The following is a 7,834-nucleotide window of genomic DNA, read 5'->3' as shown; positions in this document are numbered from 1 at the left end:
TAAAAAAAATAACAAGATCATTTGGCTTCTCAAAAATAAATAATAGAACAGTAACAATTATTAGTATTAATAGACAAATAACAATAAATGCTGCATTCACCTTAGGGAAAGCGGTTGAGCTAATAGGATAGACTTCATGGTTCTTCATTAAATTAATAATTCATTATTTTGTTCTGCCATAGCAGACAACCTATTAGATCAAAATATCTTTTGAAATTCTTTTCACGGTACTATTGTTGCAACAGCACGTTGAAAACGTAGAATGTAAAATAAATTTTTTTCATTAAGTTTTCATCTGTGACATTTTGGCCACACAATTTTAATTGAGAACTTATTTTAAAAAAGTACAAATTTGTATTTACAGACTATTTTAAATCAATCAATTTGCTTAAGAGAATTGATAAAATATATTATTCCTTTTAAGATAGTAAAAATAATTTAAACAAACTATTAAAGTTATACATTCATTGCTGAGAATGTAAATAAAATTGTGATACTAGCACTACATGTGCTATATCTTTCCTTAAAGGAATAATTATGTTTATCATTCACTTCGGAGAGTGATTATATTTATAATTAATTATTATTCACTTCGAAAAATAATTTTATATATGATTAATTATCATTCACTTCAGAGAATAATTTTAATATTAAATAAAATGTTATATTTATATAAAAAAAATAAATAAATCAAAATAAAGTGAGCAGTAAGAAAAAAATAATTACTTAGCCATAGAGTAGAATTTGTGCTTATTACGTGTTATGAAAATAAGGATTATGGTTTGAGGAAAGGAGGAGAGAGAATAGGGAGAATGATAGGTAATTTTATTATTGATTGCATTCATTAGAGAATATGAGAGGAGCTATTTATAGCCAAGGGTCCAACTCTTATTCAAGAGCCCAACTCTTAGCCAATGGCCCAATGCCTCGCTAAGGCATCCACAATAAATATATTTGTAACACTATTATATTTGTTACACGATTATTTTTGTTATCATCTTACCACTTATTATTATTACTATTTGTTATCCAATGATGAACTTTATTAGATATATGTTTATTCTTATTGTTCTGCCCACTATTATCTTTGACAAAATATTATGTATAAGTCACCTGTTGCTAGTAATGTTGATCGTAATTTAAGATTTATATTGAAACGTATGGACATAAAAAAAATTAAAAAAAAAACCTATGATAGATATGACACACTTTTCATTGAAATTGAAACCTTTTTTTTTTGGGCTATCTTCCTCCCATAACGTATTTAAGTCCCTTTTTTTTGTACCTAACCAGTAGTTCACCAATACATTGACAATAAAATTGAGCCTCATCCCCAAAAAAATGCGCAACGGCCCTGACCAGCCCATCTCACTTGTCCCGCACGTTCACCTAACAGAAGTTCTTTTATAACCTTCCAAAAACGGCTACAACAGTTACACGAACCAGCCGTAACCAACTCTAATTCCCTGAGACTTCTGGCACACACTGAAAAAAAAAGGACTAAACAATACATATCGGCAACTTCCATCTTCAGAAGGAATCTCTTTATATCTTTATAAAATATCTGTAGTTCTGTACCGTATAATTGGCCATACAGCACAAAATTATCGGTAAAATTAATACGTTGAAAATCTAATCACCTTCTTTTTGTACATAACCATAGTAAAAATAATACTAGAAATATTATAAAATCCATCATTAAAGTTATTCCAATGATTCCTAAGATTGTAAACCATAACAATGATATCGTATACGAATATAATTTTACAACATTGTCTGCTGGTTTGCATCGATAACCAAAAACATAGCACAATACATAGGAGCCCAAGATAAACCTGTATTAGTAAAATTAAGTTTAAAATAAGGCTCCAAAATATTGTAGTAAAACATATCATAGAAGTAAAACCTATGATAAAAGCGTTCTGAAAATTCGATTCTTTATTTTTCTCAATTTGAACAAAGCTAAAAAGGTTTGTCAGTTCCACAATTAAAGCATATATATCGAAGAATATGAAACCCCGAACTCTTGGCGTTATCCCCTTTATGTACGATCAAATTTCTCAAATGAATAAGGTCATTGTTGATAAGATGTTTGTCCATCGAAATTGTTGGGTAACCATCAAAAACAGCAAATGAGTTATTAATGTAATTAGTGGTTCCCAATAATAATTTTTTGTTATAAATGAAAGTGTAGAAAAAAAGTTTGAAAAAGACAGATAAATAGAGAAAAAATATGTTTATAAAAAAAAATAAAATAACTTAAAGATATTTGTTTTTTTATAAAAAAAAATTAATTCTTTTTAATAATTTTGATACTAAAAATCCTTTTTGATAATTAAATCTCCCTAACGGTTCTTTAGAATAATTTTTTTAAATAATATTGAGATAACTTATATTTTGTCATCTAATTGAGTTAAACATAATAACCACCTTTTTTTAGTTAAAATACAAGTTATATAATACAAAAAACATTTTGATAATTAAATCTCTCTAACGGTTCTTTATAATAATTTTTTTCTAATAATATTGAGATATCTTATATTTTTGTCATCTAATTGAATTAAACACAATAACCACATTTTTTTAGTTAAAAACTTAAAATACAAGTTATATAATACAAAAGAGAAAGTATAGAGGGCCATCACTTTTTTTAAAATCTGGCTAGCACTTAACCAACAAAAGAAAAGTGAGTAATCCCACACTATTGGATGTAATCTCACACCATTAAAAATACTATTGATGGCTAATTGATGGTTATAAAGCACAAAACTTACTGGCTTCCTAGCACTCCTCAATACAAAAAAAAAAAAACCCAAGTTATGTGGTTCTGGTTTGGATGCGTTCTCTGTATCTCCAAATAAAAAGATTGTTGCAAAAAAATAATAAAGAGAAAGTTAGTTTACAATAAAAAAAAAATTATGTGGTGCTTACACTAAAAAATAGCATAATATACTGAACTTTAATATCAAGCTTAGAAAAGCAACACGTGACTTTGCAATGTGGTATTCATTGTCTTTTTTGAATTATTTTATTTTAATAACGTTTTGTTTTCATTAGTAAATTCGTAATCAATATTATCTAATACTATTAGGTATCGCTCGTGATTCGCACGAGTAATGCACTAGGAACACATAAAAGTAAGAATTTATGTAGTTATTTAAATATACAAATATAACAGATTTCATATTTAAGTGAATCCGTTCATATAGACTAGAAAAATAACAAGATTATTTGGCCTCTCAAAAACAGATAATAGAACAGTAACAATTATTAGTATTAATAGACAAACACCAACAAATTTTTACTACGAATCAACATTTGGTTCGCGCGTAGCACGGGTTTTACACTAGTTATATATATATATATATTCATACACTTACAGCACAATATTATCGGTAAAACTAATACCTTGAAAATTTAATCTCCTTTTTTTTATAAAACCATAGTAAAAATGATACTAGAAATATTATAAAACTCATTATTAGAACTATTCCATTGCCTCCTAAGATTGTAAACTATAACAATAGTATCGTATACGAATATAATTTTACAGCACTGCCTGTTGCGTTACATCGATAACAAAAAAATAGCAATTATTGGTGTAATTAAGGTTTGTCAGTTCCACAATTAAAGCGTAGGTACAGAAGAATATGAAACTCCGAACCCTTGGTGTTATCCCCTTATGTACGACTAAATTTTCCAAATGAATAAGGTCAGTGTTGATAAGATGTTTGTCCATCGAAATTGTTGGGTAACCTTCAAAAAGAGAAAATGAGTTGTTGATGTAATTAGTGGTTTGCAATAATAATTTTTTTTTTGTTATAGATGAAAGCGTATAAATAAAGTTTGAAAAATACAGATAAATAGAGAAAAAATATGTTTATAAAAAAATAAAAAATAACTTAAAGATATTTGTTTTTTTATAAAAAAAAATTAATTCTTTTTAATAATTTTGATACTAAAAATCCTTTTTGATAATTAAATCTCCCTAACGGTTCTTTAGAATAATTTTTTTAAATAATATTGAGATAACTTATATTTTGTCATCTAATTGAGTTAAACATAATAACCACCTTTTTTTAGTTAAAATACAAGTTATATAATACAAAAAAAAACTCAACTTACCTAGTTCTGGCTTGGACGCATGCTCTGTATCTCCAAATCAGAAGATTGCTACAAGAAAAGAATAAAGAGAAAGTTAGTTTACAATTAAAAAAAAATTTATGTGGTGCTTACACTAAAAAATAGTATAATATACTGAATTTTGATGTCAAATTCAAAAAAGCAACACGTGACTTTGCAAGGTGATATTTTTTGTCTTTTATAAATTATTTTTCATTTTAATTCCTTTTTGTTTTAATTAGTAAGTTCGTAATCAATATTATCTAATACTATTAAGTATCGCTCGTGATTCGCACGGATAATGTACTAGAAACATATAAAAGTAAGAATTCATTTAATTATATAAATAATTAACATTAAAATTAACATTAAAATTAATATAATGTAATTATTTAATTACACAAATATAACAAATTTAAGTCACAAAAAAAAATATAACAAATTTTATATTTAAGTGAATTCATTCATATAGGATAAAAAAATAATATTATTTAGCATCTTAAAAACAGATAATAAAACAGTAATAATTATTACTATTTCAATGTGTGAAAATGAGTAAATGGAGAAAGGGTATTAAAATATGAGTCATGGCTGATTTTGGGGTTCATCAAAGAGCAAACTTTTGACTTTTCGGATCTAGAGCTCTGATACTATGTCATGATACCACTCATCCTATAAGCTTACACTGGTGGGAAAAGGTAATACTAATGGTTATATCTCTAATACTCGCTAAACTTTCATTGTGCGCATTGAACAAATATTCTATTGGCTCCCCATATTTTTCCTTAAAATATTATTAGAGTTGTTAGTAGTTGGGAATTAAGTCAATAATAGCTAGTAGTTAGTAGATGAATATTTATGAGGTTAGTTGAAAGTATCTTTATAAATAGCACGACTTTTGTATCATGTAAAACAATTTCAATACAACAACTTCATATAATATTATCTTCTTATTTTGCTCTTCTTCTCCCAAAAATTTAACATGGTATCAGAGTCATGGTATCCTCCTTGAAGAGGATAAGCCATTAGTTTTTCGATGAAAAATTACCATACTTTTTCTTTAAACCCAAATAATCAGTCTCCATTGTCTTCTTCCTCTCTAATGGCAGAATCATCTTTAGCACAAAATCTCACTAGCCCTTTCTATATTCATTCTAGTGAAAATCCAACCTTTGTCACCGACTCTGTTCCTTCTCCTCTAAACTGATGATCTCCTGTTTTCAATAGCTGGTGTTGTCTTGGTTATATCATTCCCTCTCTCTTTCTATTACCCAAAATTATGGTCATTGAGACCTGTACTTTCACGCGCCGCTCAAAGTTTGTTGTCATCATGACTTTTTCTTCTTTTCTCTTCTCTTCTTTTTTTTTTCTTTCTCCTTCTTCTTCGGTAAAAAAAAACCACCTCTTGTCTATACATTTTCTTCTTCTCTTTATCTGTCTGTTCAATCCACTGCCGGTCGCGGCGTCCCGACGTCTCCTTTCTTCTTTCTTCTTTTTCTTCCCTGGTTGTCTCACTCTCAAACACAGAACGAGAGAATTAGCATGGTTTCTTCCTCTTTTTTATCTTTCTGTTCAAAACACTGCCGGTCGTCGCAGTATCTCTAACGTCTCCTTTCTTCTCTCTTCTTTTTCTTCTCTGGTTGTCTCACTCTCAAACATAGAACGAGAGAAGTAGCCTTGTTTCTTCCTCTCTTTATCTATCTGTTCAAAACACTATCGGTCGTTGCAGCGTCTCCGACGTCTCCTCCCCATTTTTTTGTTCTGAGTTCAAAAATCACTGACATCCGCCACCAAACGCGTCTTCTTCCTCTGCGTCACCGCATCGCAAGCATCGTCTCTTCCGCGTCACTTCGCCGCACACGTCTTCTTCCTCTGCGTCACTGCATTGCACGCATGGTCTCTTCTGCGTCGCTGCACGCTGCTCACAGAAGCCCCTGTTCCTCCCTTCTGTCATGACCAAATTGCGGCCCACGCCGCACTGCTCTTTTTCTGTGTCTTCTCTGCGCCGCACGCCTCTTCCTCAACCATCTCATCGAAACTTATCCAAGTTGAGGATTATTGACATCTTCCATCTACCAACTTGAGGGGTCCTATTAAAATATTATTAGAGTTGCTAGTAATTGGGAGTTAAGTCCGTAATAACTAATAGTTAGTAGATAAATATTTATGAGGTTAGTTAAAAGTATCTTTATAAATAGCATGACTTTTGTATCATGTAAAACAACTTCAATATAATAATTTCGTATAATATTATCTTCTTATTCTACTCTTTTTCTCTCAGAAATTTAACAAAGGACTCCACATTATATTTGTCTTTTGGTGGTGGTGATGATTACCTCTTTATTTATGGTATGCTTCGAATATACAAAATAATTCAATACTATATATATAGTAAGGTTTTGATCAATATGGATGACATCATACGTGGTTTATTTATTTTAATTTTAAATCGTTTGTAGATTTAATAATAAAAATACATATTAAAATTAATCATCAAAATCAATTATTAATATAAAATATAAATTAAAATACATATTTTTTAAAGTAATCCAAATGATCACTCGGTAAGAATCTATAATCATTATCTATCTTGTTAAGCATTTCTATTACTACTACTAGTAATTTTAAAAAGTAATAATTTTTTTCAATAGTATTATAAATTATTAATAATTTTATTAGCTAATATGTCAATTCCAAAAGTATATATCTACTTTAACTTACTAAATTACAAATAATTAACATGTTTCATAAAATGACATAGCATAGTACTAGTGGTGCCATTATAAGAAAAAGAACTCTAATGTGAAGAAGGCATCAATGTAATGTGCAAAAGTTAGTCAAAATAAATAACTTTGAGGGACACTGGGTGGGTACAGTAGTTGAGGGTTGGAAGTTAGTCTAATAATTGCAAGAAGCACAATAAGGTAAGTGTATGTAACTATGTATATGTAGGTATTTGTATTTAGGTTAGTATGTTATATATATATATATATATGTAATTTTTATTTTTTTATTTTTCATTTATATGTGAATTTTCACCACAACCTAGTTATTGGTAAATTCTTTTAACAATATAGTTGTCAAATTATTAATCTCAATATGAACAACTAGACTTTGTAATTGGAAAGTAAGAAAATAAGGCCGTATTTGTTTTTGGTATATATGTCCATCAAAATATAGACATAGAATTGGTAAACTATAATTCAAACACACATTAACAAGTTGGAGATGTTTGTATATTCAAAGTTATATCAACATATCCATTTGAGTTAAAGGTAGACATACTCGAAATGTGTGAGTTTAGATATTTTTTATTCATATATTTGTTTTTTTACACCTAATTTTTCTCTTTATATAATAAACATGATAAATTATTTTTTGTTATGTGATATGACATAAAAAAGCTTCTTATCATTAGAAATAAACGTGTAAAGAATAATTTCAGTTTTTCATTCAACGGAAAAATCTGCATATGTTAATTTAATTTGATTAATAGTTGCATTATGTAATATGCATACATAATGTATTTTTTTTATTCCCGTACTGAGCATTTTTCGTGCAATTAATGTATTTTTTGACCGTGCTGAACATTTTTCGTGCATCGCACAGGTCATTCACTAGTAATTTTCAAAATTTTTATATTAATAACATCAATTAATTAAAATTAAATTATTTAATTTTTTTTTTTGTGAACTGATGGGGCTGATGGGGC

This window comes from Arachis ipaensis, chromosome B04 (genome assembly GCF_000816755.2).
Source record: "Arachis ipaensis cultivar K30076 chromosome B04, Araip1.1, whole genome shotgun sequence".
In the NCBI taxonomy this organism is placed as follows: domain Eukaryota; kingdom Viridiplantae; phylum Streptophyta; class Magnoliopsida; order Fabales; family Fabaceae; genus Arachis; species Arachis ipaensis.
The sequence above is the reverse complement of the archived record's forward strand: the minus strand, read 5'-3'. Positions refer to the sequence as shown.